This window comes from Spinacia oleracea, chromosome 6, assembly GCF_020520425.1.
Source record: "Spinacia oleracea cultivar Varoflay chromosome 6, BTI_SOV_V1, whole genome shotgun sequence".
NCBI classification, from domain to species: Eukaryota; Viridiplantae; Streptophyta; class Magnoliopsida; order Caryophyllales; family Amaranthaceae; genus Spinacia; species Spinacia oleracea.
The window spans coordinates 117896535-117915621 of record NC_079492.1 but is presented as its reverse complement, the minus strand read 5'-3'; the positions used below and the strand labels follow the sequence as shown (position 1 = coordinate 117915621).

The 19087-nt window shown below is 40.0% G+C and overlaps 1 long non-coding RNA gene across 5 annotated transcripts; it reads left to right on the top strand.

The window, feature by feature from the left end:
* The first annotated feature begins 14143 nt into the window (after positions 1-14143).
* On the top strand, positions 14144-18218 carry LOC130462628 (uncharacterized). 5 transcript variants are annotated; one of them, XR_008923188.1, is made up of 6 exons: positions 14144-14539; positions 14928-15180; positions 16416-16504; positions 16598-16639; positions 16745-16866; positions 17810-18218. It is a non-coding gene; the product is annotated as an uncharacterized lncRNA (long non-coding RNA). The 5 variants fall into 5 exon arrangements; XR_008923187.1 differs by having other exon boundaries at positions 14144-14651; XR_008923186.1 differs by lacking the exon at positions 14144-14539 and adding an exon at positions 14559-14804.
* The last annotated feature ends 869 nt before the right edge of the window (positions 18219-19087 follow it).

The window sequence follows — 19087 nt, the reverse complement described above, 5'->3', positions numbered from 1 at the left end:
CATCTTCCAGGGCTTCTTCGGGCGGGAGTCTCCTCTACGGCATGGACTTCTTGGGCTTGGGACGTGTTGCCCCTGTTGTAGGCGTTGCTTTTGTATGCGGGTTTACTTTGTATTATTTTTGCGAGATCATCCTCGATCTTTATTCCTACATCATAAACTCTTTTGAAAGTGTCAAGTCACAGGTACCTAAGGTGTTGTCTGTAGGCCGGGTCCAGGTTGTCAATGAATTTTTGGACCAATTCTTTTTCGGGAGGCCTACTGATTAGCTGGGCCGCCTGATCCCTCCATCTAGCAAAGTAGGTTGTGAAACCCTCATTTTTCTTTTGGAAGAGAACTTCCAGCTCGCGCATGGTGACTTGAAAATCCATGTTCGACGAGTATTGCTTGATGAAGACATTGACAAAGTCTTCCCAGGTGGGGAAGAGCTTAGGGTCCTGGTGATAGTACCATTTGAGCGGCACAGGTTCCAAGGACAAAGAAAAGGCAGGTAAATACATGGACTTGTCCACGCCTTTCAAGTTCATGGCATTCACAAAGCTCAATAGATGATCACGGGAATTGTCCGTGGCTTTAAACTTTGGTAAGTCAGATGAACTAAACTTTTCTGGTAGTTTGCCAGGAAAAGGTCCAGGATCGAGGGAGAAGTACTTGCTCCCCATGGTTTGCTGTAGGACCATTTTTTCAATCCTCTTCTCGTTATCGAGGTCGTTTTTGGCTTGTGCAGCCGCTAAGGCTTCGTTTTCCATTTTCAGTTGGCCCATTAGTCGGGTCATTTGAGCCATCTGCTCTTGCAATTCTTCGATGGACATGTTTGAGGGTGCGAATCGAGGTTGGGGAGGCGGAGATCCTTGAAATGAGGGATGACGGACGGAGCTTGGAGTCACTAAACCTGGTGTTGGCGATGTATCTTCGAGGCGCACTAACCGTTGATTTCCTGATCGGCACCAAGTGGCAGGACCAGTCCTATGCATAAGATAAGCTAAAGTTTAGGTCCCAAAGTTTCAAGTATTACTTAGTCTATACTTCGACTCTCTCTATTGGTTTTTCACTCTTTCTTTTGTTGGTACACTTTTTAGTTCTTTTTTTGGTCATTCTTTGGATTTTCGAAACACTTGCCCGTGTGACATTTATAATTATTGGTATGTTCGGTTTCGGTGCCGAGCATTGTCGCCGTAGGAGGCCTAACAACGACGCAAAGAGTTATTCTTTTTTATGAGTCGCTTTTAGAATCGAGTGCTTTTCTTACGCCCTCGTAGCAATTCTTTTCACGAACGATTTTTTTTTGTGCTACGTATTTTCCTTTTGCGCGGGCACCGAGGCTGCTGCGCCTGACCAGAAGGTCAAACAGCAACTTCAGCGCCCAGCGTCGGGCGTGAGAAATTCTGGCGCCCAGCAAGGGGCGTTGAAAATGCGTCCCTGGCTGGTTCTCGTTTTCTGTTTGCGTCTACTTTTGTTTATGCGACTTCGATTTTGCGTGCTTGCCTAATAACTGAAGGAAATAATGCCCTTGGTCCAAGTATGCATTCTATGTTAAGTCTAATAAATGCGGTTCAGTATTAATTAACAAGTTAATAATTCAGTGAGATCAAGTGAGCTGAATGCCTAGCTAGAGGCCGCTTCAGTTCAAGTGGAATTAATGATATTAATCCACAGCTTACTCTTGACTGAACCCGTAGGGTCACACAAATAGTACGTAAACGGATCAAGTATTCAATGGCATTAAATACTCCATCTATGGATATTCGGAATCGACGGATCTTGGTTTCAGTGGGAGCTGAGATTGTCACAGGCAAGAAATGAATGCTCCGGAAACGATGATATTGCCGGAAACGGAAATATGGATCGTATCGGAAATATCAATATTATCCAAGTCGTAGATGTTGCCGGAAACGGAAACATGGTACGTATCGGAAAATATTATCGGAAATGGAAATATTGCCGGAATCGGAAATATTGCCGGAAACGGAAATATTGTCAGAATCGGAAAAATTATCGGAATCGGAAAATAATTCCGGAAACGGAAATATTAAATATTTGTTCGAAACGGAAATTAATTCCGGAATCGGAAATATTAAATATTGTTCGTATCGGAAATGAATTCCGGAATCGGGAAATTAATCGGAAGCGTATCGTACCAATTAGCATCGGACGAGGCCTGCCAGACGAAGGCCCAGCACGAAGCCAGGACATCGCCCAGCAAGCCAGCGCGCCACAACGCACCAGCCAAGGCTGCGCCAGGCCCACCGCAAGGCAGGCCCAGCGCGCGTCAAGGCTGCGGCAGCGTGTGGGCCTCGTGGCAATGGGCTGCGAGCTCGCGGGCTGCGCGCGCGCGCATGGCGCCCCTCGTGGGTTGTTGTGCGTGCGTGTGTGTGTTTGTGTGCTATACGAATCCTAAAGCTATCAGGTTTCGACATATGATTAAATTCCTAAACCTAAAAGGATGAATTAATTAAATAAGAATTCTATTAGGATTCTAGTTTAATTAATTCGTATCCTAATAGGATTGCAATTCCCTTTCAATACCTCTATAAATAAAGGCCTAGGGTCATTATTTTGCATAGAGTATTCAAGTATTCAAAGTGATTTTGGAGAGCGAAAATTCAGTCATACAATTGCCTACATTAGCCGAAAATTCTAAGTACCTTAAGGGCGATCCTAGTTGGTCAAGCTTAAGGCAGATCCGGACGTGCTGTGGACTATCTGCGGAGGGACGACACTTGGAGTCCTAAAGACTTGTTCTTGTTCGGTTCGGGCGCAGCTAGGGAGGGCACGCAACAAAGTGTATGCATCTAAACTATGCTAAATGATTATGTGTAAATAATATGCTTTCCTGGCCTTATGGTTTTCCCGCATGATTTATGAATTGTCATATGTATCATAACCTAACAGTGGTATCACGAGCCTCTTATTATTTTCATAATCTAAATTGCATGAACATGGTTAAATATTACAAATTTGCAAGTAATTAAAAGGGTTGATTAATTTTCGTAATTGTTAATTAATTGCAAATTGCGTTTACTTAATTATACGTACGCAGTTTTTCGGCAGTTTCTTCGTTACTCATCCAAATCGAGTGATTTTTGTGTCAATTCCGCATGTAAAAGGCATTCTAAAATTTTGACTAAAATAATTTTTTTCGGCCGAACCCTGAATTCTCAAATTCGAAGCCTAACTATGACTTTTTGGAGGTTTTAGTTTTTCGAATGCAAAATTTCGTAAATTTAAGATGTTAAATTAAATATTTGCGATTCTTGTTGATAAATCTTGAATTTTGATTGACCTACTGTATAAGTTTAACAAGTTTGAATGCCTAGCCTTGTTAATTATGCAATCTAATTTGTAATTATAATTAATTTGTTGAAAATTGGAATAATTTAGAATTAATTTGATTTTCATAATTAGTTATAATTTAATTAGATACCTATGATTAAAAACCACCATAAAAATTGTAAATTTATGTTAAATTTTAAATTTTTATGACCTAGACTTGAATCAATGTTAATCGGAAATCAATTAAATAATAAATTTTCGATTTTTCGCCCTAAAATTATGAAATTAATATTATTTATTAATTTGTCATTAATTTTGAATATAAATTTTAAATTTTTATGCGATTCGCTCATATAACTTGCACGCACAAAGCAATGGACGCTACGTGTTACCCTTAAGGGGTGTTGTATAGTGCGGGCATGTGACGACGAGCAAGGGAGCTCGTCGCCCATGCGGTACGAATGCAATGAGCAAGGCCATGGTGCACGAGCACAAGGCAGCAGCCCTGCCTTGTGTCGTGGGCTGTGTGCGATGGGCGAATGGGCGAGGGCGAGAGCAAGGCACAGCAGTCGCGTGTGGGCAGCAAGCGTGCTGCGCCACAGCGCGCACTGCATCGCGCAAGCATGCAGAGCCTTGCGCGCAGCGAGCGCTAGTGTGCGTGCGACGAGTGCTGCGCCCAGCGATGGCGTGCAGCGTGCTTGTTGCGACGCGCGACGAGCGCTGCACCCAGCGATGGCGTGCAGCGAGCTTGTTACAACGCGCGACGAGCGCTGCGCCCAGCGATGGCGTGCAGCGTGCGACGAGCGCTGCGCCCAGCGATGGCGTGCAGCGTGCGACGAGCGCTGCGCCCAGCGATGGCGAGCAGCTTGCTTGTTGCGACGTGCAACGAGCGCTGCGCCCAGCGATGGGCTGCGGCAGCATGCTTGTTGCGTCGAGCGCTGGCGCGCGCAGCGAGCACCAGCTCGCGTGATGCCTTGCGATGGTGAGCAGCAGCGATGGCTGTGTGCATGTGGCCCATGGGCGTGCGTTGCGTGGGATTGTTGCGTTGCGATTAGATCGTTTTGAAATTTTAATTTGAAATTTTCAGTTTACGTAATTTTAATTAATTTTAAAATTAATAATACTTTAAATTATTTTCTTGGATTTTAATTTTGAATATTGTAATTATAATAAATTTTATTTATTCTAATTATTTTACTAAAATTAAAATCATGAATTAATTTAAATACGACTGAAATTAAATTAAATTTATGGATTCAATTATAAATTTATATGAGCTTTAAATTTTAATTAAATTTGTATGTTTCCGGTTAGACTAGAAATACATTTTTATGTTTAAAATTAGTAAAAGCATATGAATTTATTGGTTTAAGTGGGAGCCCTTTTTAGTCATATACTCTTGATTAGGTCTACAAATCCTTAAGGTTAAAACAACTTGATTAGAATTAATAAGGACTGAATAATTTGTAGATTATTGGTGCCCTTGATTAATTGCTGCAAATGTTTATGTGATGCATAATGTGTTGTACTAACCAGCTATGTGGGCCATTCATGATAATGAATGGGTGAATGGTATATATTGTATATGTACTGTTTTGCAGGTTATGAAGTGACTAGTATGGCCCAAATAGGATAGAAAATATGGTCTGCGTACCATTAATTTGAATGTAATTGGTCTAAAGTACCAAAGTTGTTTTTCAATTCAAATATGGTCTGCGTACCATCAAATAGTTGTAATTAGTTTTAATTATAGCTTATCCTATTTGAAGAAAATGGTGCCTCCCACGGAGATTTTCAAGACGGACTTTGAAGTTAAAGCTTCAAGATGAAGTCGGGCCATACTAGATCACATTTATCTTATGCATGTTTTAAGTTATTTATTGTTTTTAAATATGTCTTAAAATGCATGAGATCAAAAGCTTGATTATGTTGCATGATTAAGGATTTTAGTTCACTTAAAATCTAACCAACATAGTAAGAGCCTTAAGTTCCAAACTTAAAAATTGAGTTAAAAGGTGCCATGCCAAAATATACACTTGCTTGGATATCCTTTACATCAATCTAGTAATAGTTTTCGCTCAGCGAGGTGTTACTTATTGGTCCTAAAGGGGCAAGGTACACAAATAATTGTGAGTACATGTTAGTTTTGGTGAAACTCAACGATATAAGTAAGGAGTCCTTTTATGTCGTGGAAAAATCGATAGGTTTACCTAATAAGTTCTTAGACGTACCTATCAACCAAGAATAGTTTCTAGACTATTAGCAAAAGGCTTTTGCTTACCTAAGATGTTTTAGGACTAAGTCGACAAACTGTGCTTAGTTCTTCAATGATTTTAGGATCTTGGAATCATTTTATTCACACCTGCCGGAACACATAACTTGAATAAAATGCTTAATGAACATTGAATTATGCACGTATGCTAGAATTTAAGTTTATTAAGAGAAACTGTGAATGGATATTTATTTGTTTATTCTTTTCAATTGTAGTTTTAAATATGGCAAACAACAATTCATTCAACATTCGATCAATTCTCGAAAAGGAGAAGTTGAACGGGAAAAACTTCCTTGACTGGCAAAGGAACTTGCAAATAGTTCTTATGCAGGAAGAAAAGGAGTATGTCCTAGAAGAGGCGATGCCCGAAGCCGCAGGCGACGGGGTCACTCAGGCAGCCCTCAATTGTTGGATTGATGCCAACAAGGATGTGAAATGTCTAATGCTCGCCACCATGAGTGCAGATCTGCAGAAAACGTTCATCAACTCAGATGCTTTCACAATCATCAGTGAGTTGAAGAACATGTTCCAAGATCTGGCTCGAGTCGAAAGATTCGAGACTTATAGGCAAATTCTTGAGACCAAGCTTAAGAAAGGCGAGCCCGTAAGTCCACATGTTCTCAAAATGATTGGACTCATTGAGAATATGAGTCGGCTGGATCAGCAATTTTCTCAGGAAATGGCTATAGACACCATCCTCCATTCTCTTCATAGTGGGTATGATCAGTTCAAACTGAACTACAGTATGAATAGTCTGGACAAAACGCTCACTGAGCTTCACGGTATGCTGAAGACCGCTGAAAAGACGCTCAAAAGTGATAAGCAGGATGTGCTTATTGTGCGTGGGGGAAAGTTCAAGAAATCTGGAAAGAAGAGGAATGCTAAGAAAGGTGGCAACAAGGCCAGCCCAACTAAGAAAACTGGCGCCAAATCTGTAAAGAGGAAGGTCAGTCAACCCACTTCTGAATCCGAATGCTTCTACTGCAAGAAGAAGGGGCATTGGAAGAGAGATTGCTTGAAGCTAAAGGAAGATCAGAAGAATGGAACAGTCGTTCCATCTTCAGGTATTTTCGTTATAGACTGTATACTTGCTAATTCAACTTCTTGGGTATTAGATACAGGTTGTGGCTCACACTTATGTTCCAATCCACAGGGACTAAGAAGAAGTAGAAAGTTAAGCAAGGGTGAAGTCGACCTACGAGTGGGAAATGTAGCACGGATTGCTGCATTAGTTGTAGGAACTTATTATTTGTCGTTGCCCTCTGGGCTAGTTTTGGAACTGGAAGAGTGTTTCCATGTTCCAAGTCTTACTAAAAACATCATTTCAGTTTCTTCCTTAGATGCTAAGGGATTTTCCTTTTTAATAAAAGACAATAGTTGTTCGTTTTATTTTAAAGAGATGTTTTATGGATCTGCTAGATTAGTCAATGGACTTTATTTATTAGATCACGACAAACAAGTATATAACATAAATACCAAAAAGGCCAAAAAGGATGATTCAGATCTCACCTATCTGTGGCATTGTCGATTAGGCCATATAAACTTGAAACGCTTAGAAAGACTTCAAAAGGAAGGAATTCTAGAACCATTTGACTTAGAGGATTATGGTAATGCGAATCATGTTTACTTGGCAAAATGACAAAGCAACCTTTCTCTAAAGTTGGAGAAAGAGCAAATGAAATATTGGGTTTAATCCATACAGATGTATGTGGACCAATGAGTACAAATGCTAGAGGTGGTTTCAGCTACTTTATCACTTTCACTGATGACTTCAGTAGATATGGTTATGTCTATCTAATGAAGCATAAGTCTGAATCCTTTGACAAATTCAAGGAATTTCAGAGTGAAGTAGAGAATCAATTAGGCAAGAAGATTAAGGCACTGCGGTCTGACAGAGGCGGTGAATATCTGAGCTATGAATTTGATGACCATCTGAAAGAATGTGGAATTCTATCAGAATTGACTCCTCCTGGAACACCACAATGGAACGGTGTGTCGGAACGGAGGAACAGAACCTTGCTAGACATGGTCAGGTCAATGATGGGTCAGGCCAAACTTCCATTAGAATTTTGGGGACATGCACTAAATACAGCTGCACTCACTATAAATAGAGCTCCGTCTAAAGCTGTCGAAAAGACTCCATATGAATTATGGTTTGGAAAGCCTCCAAATGTGTCTTTTCTTAAGATTTGGGGATGTGAAGTATACGTCAAACGATTAATTTCAGACAAACTTCATCCAAAATCTGACAAATGTATCCTTGTGGGCTATCCAAAGGAAACAAAGGGGTATTACTTCTACAATACATCTGAGAACAAGGTGTTTGTTGCTCGAGATGGTGTCTTTTTGGAGAAAGATCACATTTCCAAAATGACAAGTGGGAGAAAAGTAGACCTCGAAGAAATTCGAGTCGAACAACAAACTCTAGAGAATGCTCAAGATGACATTCAGGATGAAACTCAGAGATCCTTAGAAGAATCTGGTGAGAATCATGGTCAATCTAGAAATGTTACCCCGCGTAGATCGCAAAGATATAGATCTCAACCGGAAAGGTACTTAGGTATTTTGACGAACGAGAGCTATGACGTTCTATTACTTGAAAGTGATGAACCTGCGACTTACAAACAAGCTATGACGAGCCCTAGCTCCAAGCAATGGCAAGAATCCATGCAATCTGAATTAGACTCCATGTCTGAAAACCAAGTATGGGATTTGGTCGATTTGCCAGATGGCTACCAAGCCATTGGAAGCAAATGGGTTTTCAAACTGAAAAAGGACAAGGATGGGAAACTTGAAGTTTTCAAAGCTAGATTGGTTGCAAAAGGTTAGGCAAGTCCACGGTGTGGATTACGATGAAACCTTTTCACCAGTTGCAATGCTAAAGTCTATTCGGATAATGTTAGCAATCGCTGCATATTACGATTACGAAATATGGCAGATGGATGTCAAAACTGCTTTCTTAAACGACGTTTTAACAGAAACTGTGTTTATGACACAGCCTGAAGGTTTTGAGGATCCAAAGAATGCTAAAAAGGTATGCAAGCTAAAGAAGTCAATCTACGGATTGAAGCAGGCATCCAGGAGCTGGAATATACGTTTTGATGAAGCAGTCAGTGACTTTGGTTTCATCAAGAACGCAGACGAATCTTGTGTATACAAGAAGGTCAGTGGGAGAAAAATTGCTTTCCTAGTATTATATGTCGACGACATATTACTTATCGGAAATGACATTCCTATGTTGAACTCTGTCAAGATTTGTCTTGGGAAATGTTTTTCGATGAAAGATCTAGGAGAAGCACAGTACATATTGGGCATCAAGATATACAGAGATAGATCTAAAAGGATGATTGGACTTAGTCAAAGCACTTATATCAATAAGGTGCTTGATAGGTTCAAGATGGCAGACTCCAAGCGAGGCTACCTACCCATGTCTCATGGAATAACTCTAAGCAAGACTCAGTGCCCAAAAACACTTGATGAGCGTAGACGAATGAATGGGATTCCATATGCATCATTGATTGGCTCAATAATGTATACTATGATATGTACACGCGCGGATGTTGCGTACGCACTCAGTGCTACGAGCAGATACCAGTCAGACCCAGGAGAAGCGCATTGGACTGCTGCCAAGAATATTCTGAAGTACCTGAAAAGGCACAAAGATGACTTCCTGGTCTATGGTGGAGATGATGAATTAATTGTTAAAGGCTATACGGACGCAAGTTTCCAAACCGACAAAGATGATTTCAGATCACAGTCTGGGTTTGTCTTCTGCCTCAACAGAGGTGTAGTAAGCTGGAAAAGTGCTAAGCAAAGCACCATTGCGGATTCTACAACTGAAGCGGAGTACATTGCTGCACATGAAGCAGCAAAGGAAGCTATATGGCTAAGGAAGTTCATAGGTGAACTTGGTGTAGTCCCCTCCATTAAAGGACCAATAGCCCTGTATTGTGATAATAACGGAGCTATTGCACAGGCAAAGGAGCCTAGACACCACCAGAGAGTCAAGCATGTACTTCGTAGATTTCACCTTCTACGAGAGTTCGTTGAAAGAAAAGAAGTCGAGATAAAAAAGATTGGAACTGATGACAACATATCAGATCCATTGACTAAACCTCTGCCGCAGGCGAAGCACAACTCGCACACTGCAGCTATGGGAATCAAGCATATTGGAGAATGGCTTTGATATCCCTGTTTAATGTTTTAAAGTTTTAGGGTTTAAATCTTTGTAAAACATTATTGGTTAATCATTCACAATAAATGAAGAGAATTCATTTTTCCGTTTAATTTGTGGTTTATTAAATGATGAGTCCCTTCAATTTGACGATATATTCAAGATAGACTGTCAGGACCAGTCCTGTGACTAAGAAATGTCTATCAAGTGAACTTGAACGTCAAAGGTTGAAAATGGTCCCTAGTCGGAGTTTTCTATAAAATTGGACGCATAGAAAACGTTAGACGATTAGAATGCAAGATGACTAGTAGTTCTGTTTCTTGAACTATGTGGACATGGAAATGTCATAATCATTTGCATAGATACTTACTTTGGGAGACTAGTATCGGACAAGACCTATGAAACTTTACTGTAAGAGATGAAAATCTGTCATAAGTAAATTTCATTAAAATTATTAGACACTAAATCCTCAATACCTGAGTGATTTGAGATTACTTGTTTGAGAACTGGTTGCTTTGACGTTGACCAACCGTCGCACCGTAAAAGGAGGCCATAAAGGCAACGCTCAGGTAATCACCTATCAAACGAAGTCTAGTATCAAGATCGCAAGATTGGGATTGTCCTCCCATAAATCGGGATGAGATGCTTAAAAGTTGTACAAGGCCACTCGGAGAGCTAGAAACTGTGAAATGCATGGCCGTGCTCAGATGAATCATAGGCTATGATTATCTGTTTATTTGATCAGTTGAACTCTGAAACCGAGGAACACCTCTGGACATAATAAGGATGACAACTCTTACCTTATGTTCAAGAGCAAGCATCGAGCGACAAAGGAATTAGGAAATGCACACTTGTCCCTAAGGACAAGTGGGAGACTGAAGGAAATAATGCCCTTGGTCCAAGTATGCATTCTATGTTAAGTCTAATAAATGCGGTTCAGTATTAATTAACAAGTTAATAATTCAGTGAGATCAAGTGAGCTGAATGCCTAGCTAGAGGCCGCTTCAGTTCAAGTCGAATTAATGATATTAATCCACAGCTTACTCTTGACTGCACCCGTAGGGTCACACAAATAGTACGTAAACGGATCAAGTATTTAATGGCATTAAATACTCCATCTATGGATATTCGGAATCGACGGATCTTGGTTTCAGTGGGAGCTGAGATTGTCACAAGCAAGAAATGAATGCCGGAGACGGAAATATGGATCGTATCGGAAATATCAATATTATCCAAGTCGTAGATGTTGCCGGAAACGGAAACATGGTACGTATCGGAAAATATTATCGGAAATGGAAATATTGCCGGAATCGGAAATATTGCCGGAAACGGAAATATTGTCAGAATCGGAAATATTATCGGAATCGGAAAATAATTCCGGAAACGGAAATATTAAATATTTGTTCGAAACGGAAATTAATTCCGGAATCGGAAATATTAAATATTGTTCGTATCGGAAATGAATTCCGGAATCGGGAAATTAATCGGAAGCGTATCGTACGAATTAGCATCGGACGAGGCCTGCCAGACGAAGGCCCAGCACGAAGCCAGGACATCGCCCAGCAAGCCAGCGCGCCACAACGCACCAGCCAAGGCTGCGCCAGGCCCACCGCAAGGCAGGCCCAGCGCGCGCCAAGGCTGCGGCAGCGTGTGGGCCTCGTGGCAATGGGCTGCGAGCTCGCGGGCGAGGGCTGCTGTGCGTGCGTGTGTGTGTTTGTGTGCTATACGAATCCTAAAGCTATCAGGTTTCGACATATGATTAAATTCCTAAACCTAAAAGGATGAATTAATTAAATAAGAATTCTATTAGGATTCTAGTTTAATTAATTCGTATCCTAATAGGATTACAATTCCCTTTCCATACCTCTATAAATAAAGGCCTAGGGTCATTATTTTGCATAGAGTATTCAAGTATTCAAAGTGATTTTTGAGAGCAAAAATTCAGTCATACAATTGCCTACATTAGCCGAAAATTCTAAGTACCTTAAGGGCGATCCTAGTTGGTCAAGCTTAAGGCGGATCCGGACGTGCTGTGGACTATCTACGGAGGGACGACACTTGGAGTCCCAAAGACTTGTTCTTGTTCGGTTCGGGCGCAGCTAGGGAGGGCACGCAACAAAGTGTATGCATCTAAACTATGCTAAATGATTATGTGTAAATAATATGCTTTCCTGGCTTTATGGTTTTTCCGCATGATTTACGAATTGTCATATGTATCATAACCTAACAATAACGTCCTTTACGCGTTGTGCAGCGTTTGTGGGATTCGTTACAGGCCATCCCGAGCGTCGCTTATTTTTGTGGCGATCGTTCGGGTTTGCGAAACACGTATTTCGGTATAACTCTTTGGCAAATTGGTTTATGAATGTTTGGGCAATTTTTAAGGTCGTTGGTTTTTCTAGGATAGTTTTTCACACACAATCATATATTTCGCTACACATAACTAACATTCCATCATGAGGCAATAATAATATGTCATGTAGTTTATGATAGGCTTCTATGGGTAGTTATTTGCGCCTGGCTTGGTACCGCTTCTATCGCAGATCCACCACATGCCCCGGTCGGGGTAGTGCTTTCAACAGACGAATTTCGTCCCAGAAGGCCAACCCGCAAGTGCAAGCCAAGGGGGCATGCAGGCGAGAGGGACCTAGTGGGCGAGCGATTGGGTTTGGGACGGGTGTACTACTAGCGAAAGTGCCGAGTGGACAACATTCGAAGCGTATGCACCCCCCGGTTGGCGATGGGTATCCTTAGTCCCAACTCCCGAGATGAAGCACCAAGGGAGCCAAGATTCATTATGTGGTTCTGCCGTTCACATTAATATGCTGATTTTCAGGTCGTCCCAACTTGATGGGGAAATAAACGCGGGGTAGGATCGTTTCACCCTTCGGCTATTTTGATTACCTACAAGCACGAGTATTTCCTTCACTATTCCCAGTGGAGTCGCCACTATGAGGGGGTCAAAAAAGCACGAGGCTAATGCGTGACCTCGTGGGTGTGACGCTTCTTTTTGTGAGTTTACACCCAATTGACTAGTAATATAGGAGTCGCCATAAAGTTTTTAACGACAATGAGAAAAACTGACAAAACCCGGTTATCGTGACATAAAGGGAGTGCAATTATGTTTGACCACGATGGCCGTAGGTTCCCTTGTGATCCCTGGTGGTGGGGATCGCTCAACGTACACCCGCAGGGTAGAGATTGAGGGTTCGGGGGACTGTAACTACCGAGAGGAGTACTCGCTCTTCCATAACTCCAGAGGCAGGATATCCTTACTAGCTCAGCATAAATAATTGAAGGGACATGCGTTAACTATTAAACTAATCTGAGTTGATTTTATCAATATGCAACATATAGTACTAGATCGAACGCGATTATCTGATTTAGATTGTTTTAAGGGATCTAGCATGATAATCCAATTTCCCAAAAATATCATATTTATTAAGTGTGATCGAACAATCAGATTTTAGTTAATTTAACAGTTCATAAAAGGGCGAGGAAAGCAATTAAACCATGGAAAAGGGACACATTACGACGCACCCTTGAGAGGTGCGTCACGGTTCTCAGAAAACTAACCACTTTGACTTTGCTATTTCTCCTTTTATTTAACGAATCTCAAATTATGGGACGGGATACGTTCTGTTCGATTTATGGATCGATTGCGACAGAACGCGTGATCGGTTTTGCAGCGTGAGGCTTAGGCTTAGGGGTTTAGAGTCAATACTCAGAAATATAATTGTGTTGTTGTGTGTTCTTTTCACGTCGAACTTAAGGCCCTATTTATAAAAAAGAGTTCGTGGAAAGATAGAATTGCAGAACTCTAATGCACGAGGAATTAGGAAAAAACACGTACCAGGTATTTTCAGCGCCCAGGCCTGGGCGCTGAAGATTTCGGCGCCCAGAGCCAGGCGTTGAGAATAGGATCTTGGCTGTTTTTCTTAGTCAGATTCGGATTCCTAGAATCCGGAGTATTTGAGATTTAATTGAGTCTTTTAGTGCGTATTAACCTTGTGAGGGGATGCGTCTGGGCCCGTTACGAACTCTAGGCTCGTTAGGATTTTAATTAATACGTGACTCTTACTTTCGAATCATATTAGGAATAGGATTCTCTCGCAATTTCTATCTCATTTAGGATTTATGTTGGAGTGCAACACCTAATTCTGACAGGTTTCTATCTTTTATGACTTGCCACTTTTAACAACTACCATTACGGCAGTTACTATTTTTAGCAGGTTTCCATAAATAGCAGGTTTCGGGTGAAATGAAAAGGGGAATTGAGATTCGTTATTTTATAGGAGATGCGTTGTCAAGTGGAGATTTACGTTTTCATCATCGAACCTTCCCTTTCGGGAATGGGGACAAAAGTAGGTGTCTACAGTGAGACCCACACTGGTGCATTTGAAATGACCGTTTGTGATGGTTTGAATCCTGGTGTCCAGGGTTGGACAAAGAGCATGTGTCCTGCGACAAACCACGGTCCCTTCGAGAGGATACCTTCTCTTGCCTCCTCCGAGGGTATCGTTACATTGTAGAAACCTTTCCCCAATGCTATGAATTGTAGTGGTGGAGTGATTTTCCAGATTCTCTGAAGTGACGACTTCAAATACTCAATTGAGAAGGACTTCCCTATCGCCTTTACAATGAGGGACCTTACCCATTTTTCAGAAATCTTCGACGCGTCTTCTTGAGTTAGGCTGATGAATGCTTCCATGGCAGCGTCATAGTTGGGTGGAGGGGTGGTGGAAACAATGTTCATTAACTGGGTGGTATTGAATTGCGGTTGGGTGGAGTGGTGGTGTTGGTTCTGAAGGGTTTCTGCATAGGTTGGTTTGTGGGTTTGGGTTTGGGTTTGGTCAATTGATGGGTGGGGGGGGCGGTGGTGGATGAGAAGCTTGCTAGCTACCTGAGTTTCCTTGGTGGGATCTGGTGGTTGTGGTGGGGGCTCTCCCTGTCTCTCGCTCTCTCTCTCTCTCTAACATTTTTTAACTTTTGGGATTAGTTCACTAGCTTCTTCGCAGTAAAAAAACTCAATTACTCTCCTCTCTCCTTTCGAATTCTCTTTCCTCCATAGCTCCTCCGAAACGTTGTGTCTGTGTCTAATTCATCTCTCTCGTGTTCCTTACCTGGTTTTTATTTATTATTTTTTCGTAAATGGTTAAAGAATTTTTTCTGATTTTGTTTGATTTATCTGTTATTAATTTCTCTTTATAGGTTTTTGTGAATTTATGGGTGTTTTCGTGCTCGTCGGAACAAACCCCGATCTATCACCGCCGCCTAAGCCCGTTGCTGCTTCCTTCTTCTCCCCTCATACGGTCATTCCTCATTGCTCACTGCCTCGCCAGCCGGAATCGACGCATGGAGGCTACCAACGCCCAGTCACGAGGGTCGTGCCGCCCATCCCTTCCTCTCTTAGTGATTGTTGCTTCCCTTGTTCGCCGAATCGCCGGTGTCAAGTTGCCTGCACGTGAGTTAGCATGCTCTTCTTTTCTCCTCCTCTATCTCCTCTCCTTAGACTGGATTGAAAATTCATTTTATGATTTTTGGTGTGAACATTGTCGCTATTGTGGATATTGTTGCTGCTGCCATTCTCGTTTACTGTGTTTGAAATCATCTTTGTTGGTCTTGTTGTTGTTGGCATTTCTGACATCGAATTGTTGTTGTTGTTCAATTTATGATTGATTGTGAATTCATATGATATAGGTAATTATTTTCAGATTATGCCCAATCAATTAAGTTAGGGTTTAAGTGAAATCTATCCATGTAACTTTTATAGGTGTCGTCAAGAATTGATATATGATCCGTGTGTATGATTTAGTGTTGGTGCCTCTAATTTTTTTTACGTTGATTAATTTATTGAGACACTTGGTTATGAACTCTTCTCTGCCACAAGTACCCCAGCCTGACTAACTAATACTAGTACTTATGCTATAATAGGCAGCTTAACGTAGGCCATTTCTATACCTAAATAATGCTAGTCCTTGTGCACAAACATCTCATGTAGCAACTTGTACTCATCATGTGTTTGTCGCATATCTAGATCAGTTATGTTGTACTTATAGAAACCTAAGCTAATACGTGATACGTTTTCTACCACTTTCTGGTTAAGTTTGTTGGTTTTGATCAAGTTCAGGGATTCAATGGTTGATATTTTATGTTGATGAATAAAAGAATTCAATGGTTGATTCTGAAAATGTAGATTAAAGAGAGCTGAATATTTCTGTGACATTAAAAAGAGATGGATAAGTATTGAGTATTGCATTGTTGTATAGCTTGCATTATTGACTACCAATTAAGATATTATCAGCTAATACACAAATCCACCTCTACTTTGTCTCAATTCTTGTGGCTGGATACTTTTTTATATTGTTGAGAATATCAAATTGAGATAGCATTGTGTTCTGTTTCATTGCCTGCAGACCAATATGTTGCCTGAGTAAAATATGTTGTCTGGGCTATAATTTGTCTATCTTTCTACTTTACTGTATGGGGGCCTTGATCTCAGTTAGATACTTAGATTAGTATGGTGAGGAGAATCGGGTTTATATTAAATGCGATTCTGTGTTCTGTCACTATGGCAACAGTGGCTAATCCGTAGATGGTTGATCTTCCCCTTTTGTTTTCTTTTGGGTATATGCATGAAAAAACTGACCAGGTGATGTGTCTTGCTTTTAAACTTGGAAATTACCCTCTACGACATAGCCAATCGACGAAAATCCCAAACCCTTGTTTTCTCTTTCATTCCACTCCCACTGCCTGGAAGGTGACTCCGCCGATTCCACCGCCTCGTTGTCAGTTCTCTTTGCTCCACTCCCTCTCCTCTTTAGTCTCTCTCCTTCGACAATTTCTCACTAATCCAATTTCCCTAATTTTGTGGCAAACAGGGCAATTCTTACTCTGGCAAAATCCTAATCCCGAAGCCATGGGTTAGTTTCTTTCTATCTTCTCCATTTTTGTAACCTTGCTTCTCTCTGCTAATTTGACTTTATGTATCAAATCTTTTGTAATCTGAGGAAATGGCGGGATAACAGGGAATTCAGTTATGTATCAATGCTAACGAGGAGGAAGCATCCTGATGCCTTGCGATTCCGTCTTAAGGTCAGATGTTGAGAGGTCAATTCCTTTCCATCGTCCTGTCAATCTTCCTGACAAGGTAGTTATCTCAATTTAAAACATCCATAATTTTTTTTATACTGGGTCAATCTTCTTGACAAGTTTTCTCGATTCTTTGAGCTTATATAACTGGGTTTCGGATTCTATTTAAACCCCCAATTACGTTTTTGTTCTTCTGTGGTGTTTGTGCAAATTGGAAACCTGAACTGTTTGATATAGCTGAAAGAAGGGGCATTTTACAATGTGTTACTGTTATGTTCAAAGTTTTAGTTTTGGATATAAATGATTACTTCTCCGATAATTGATTTATCTTTTTAAATTTGTTTCCACCTGTAACTGGGCTTGTCTTTGACCAGCTTCTAATCAATAATCAATATCGATATTTGTAGTTTAATTTACTCAATTTATTAAAAGTTGATGGATTTATGTGATAGGAATTCTCGAGAGGATTTGATCAATCATATTCTTAATGAGATATGGTCTAGAAAACCCGCCAGACCTCCAAAATTGTACTTACCAACTCTGTTTTTTCATATTTATTTTATCACTGATTATTGATTTCATCATCTCTTTGTCTATCCCTTATTTCTTTCTTTTCTGAACTACCCAATCTGTTTCATTAATATATGCTTGTGGTGTCATTGTCTGTTGATTCTAGGCTTGTCAAGTCAATTTCAGGTCTAGAGATTTTGGGTTTAGCCGTTTAGGCTATGTTCGTTCCCACGTCCAGTCTGTTTGAAAGTAATTTTGGGTGATGTTACTGGGTTCTTCGTGTTAGATAGTTGCTATCAAAAAAGTTATAGAACATGTGTTTGATTAACGTGGTTTATGTAGTAAATTTTCTTTAATGAGACTAATATCTATAGTTGTTTTGCCATGGGTTAAGCTGTTTGCTCATAACTAAGTGTGTTTCAATGGAGACCATGTATTTTAAGTGTTATGTATTAGTGTTTGATTGTTGCTCACCTTCTTAATTTGGACAGGAAGTACCCTAGGCCTAATGCATCGACAATTGGGAAGATATTTGCACATTATTGGCCTCGAACAGAGCTAGGTTTATCTCGTCACCGAGTCTTAAGGGCGGTCAAGCGGTTCGTTAATGGCACAAATGATGAGTTCGATATGCTCAATGATCTGAAATTATTTTGGATCTTATTATGTATTGACGGGTAGCATTTTAGTATTTTAGGTATATTAGGTTGTATCCTATTATGTTTTATTGGATGTCATATTTAAAAATTTGGATCTTATATATTTGTATTTTACAGTATAATCGTAGACGTATATATTTCAGTCTACAACAATTTTCTATTTTACAGTACTATTGTAAACATATACAGTACAGTCTAATAATTATATTCGATTTTATATAATATCTATTTTAAAGTACAATCCTGGACATATACAGTCTAACACTTATATATAATTTCAACATTTTTGAACATTTTTAAATGTTTCATATATTATGTTTACCATTCATTTAGTATTAATTGATTATTACTGCTATGTGTCCCAAGCTTCGTAGGGTCTTTATTCATTTGGTATTAATTAATTAATTCATTATACCTGCCATAGGCACCAAGCCACCAATGACGACGAGCTTTCAGCATTTCTTATGTAAACATTCGTCTCAGAGTCGTTGTATGCCGATTCTAGTCTTATTTCTACAAATTTATGGTCGAGAAAAGGAGATATGAGATATGAACAAATATAATATTCCGTAATGTATATTGGTAATTAATAATAAATATCACGATTTAGTAAAGTATGTAACTAGTATTGAGACCAAACACTTGGACTACCTCAAGAATAATATGTTGTCATAAATGACATTATGGTCGAATTATTCAAAGCCATCTCCAAAATTTGTTTTAAAACAAAAGTTATAAAATCCTTACGAGTTGGTAAACTATTAAATATGACACTATATTAACCACTTTGACTCTATATTATTGCAAATGAATTTTATCAGAAGTAAATATATTTACCACTTTGACTCTATATTATTGCAAATGAATTTTATCAGAAGAAAATATATTTAACCACTTTGACACTATATTATTGCAAATGAATTTTATCAGAAAAAACATTTTCTCCAGTTGCAATGCTTAAGTCTATTCGGATAATTCTTGCGATTGTCGCATTTCAAGACTATGAAATATGGCAAATGGATGTCAAAACTGCCTTCTTGAATGGTGTTCTTGAATAGAATGTATTTATGACGCAGCCAGAGGGTTTTAATGATCCCAAAAATCAAGGAA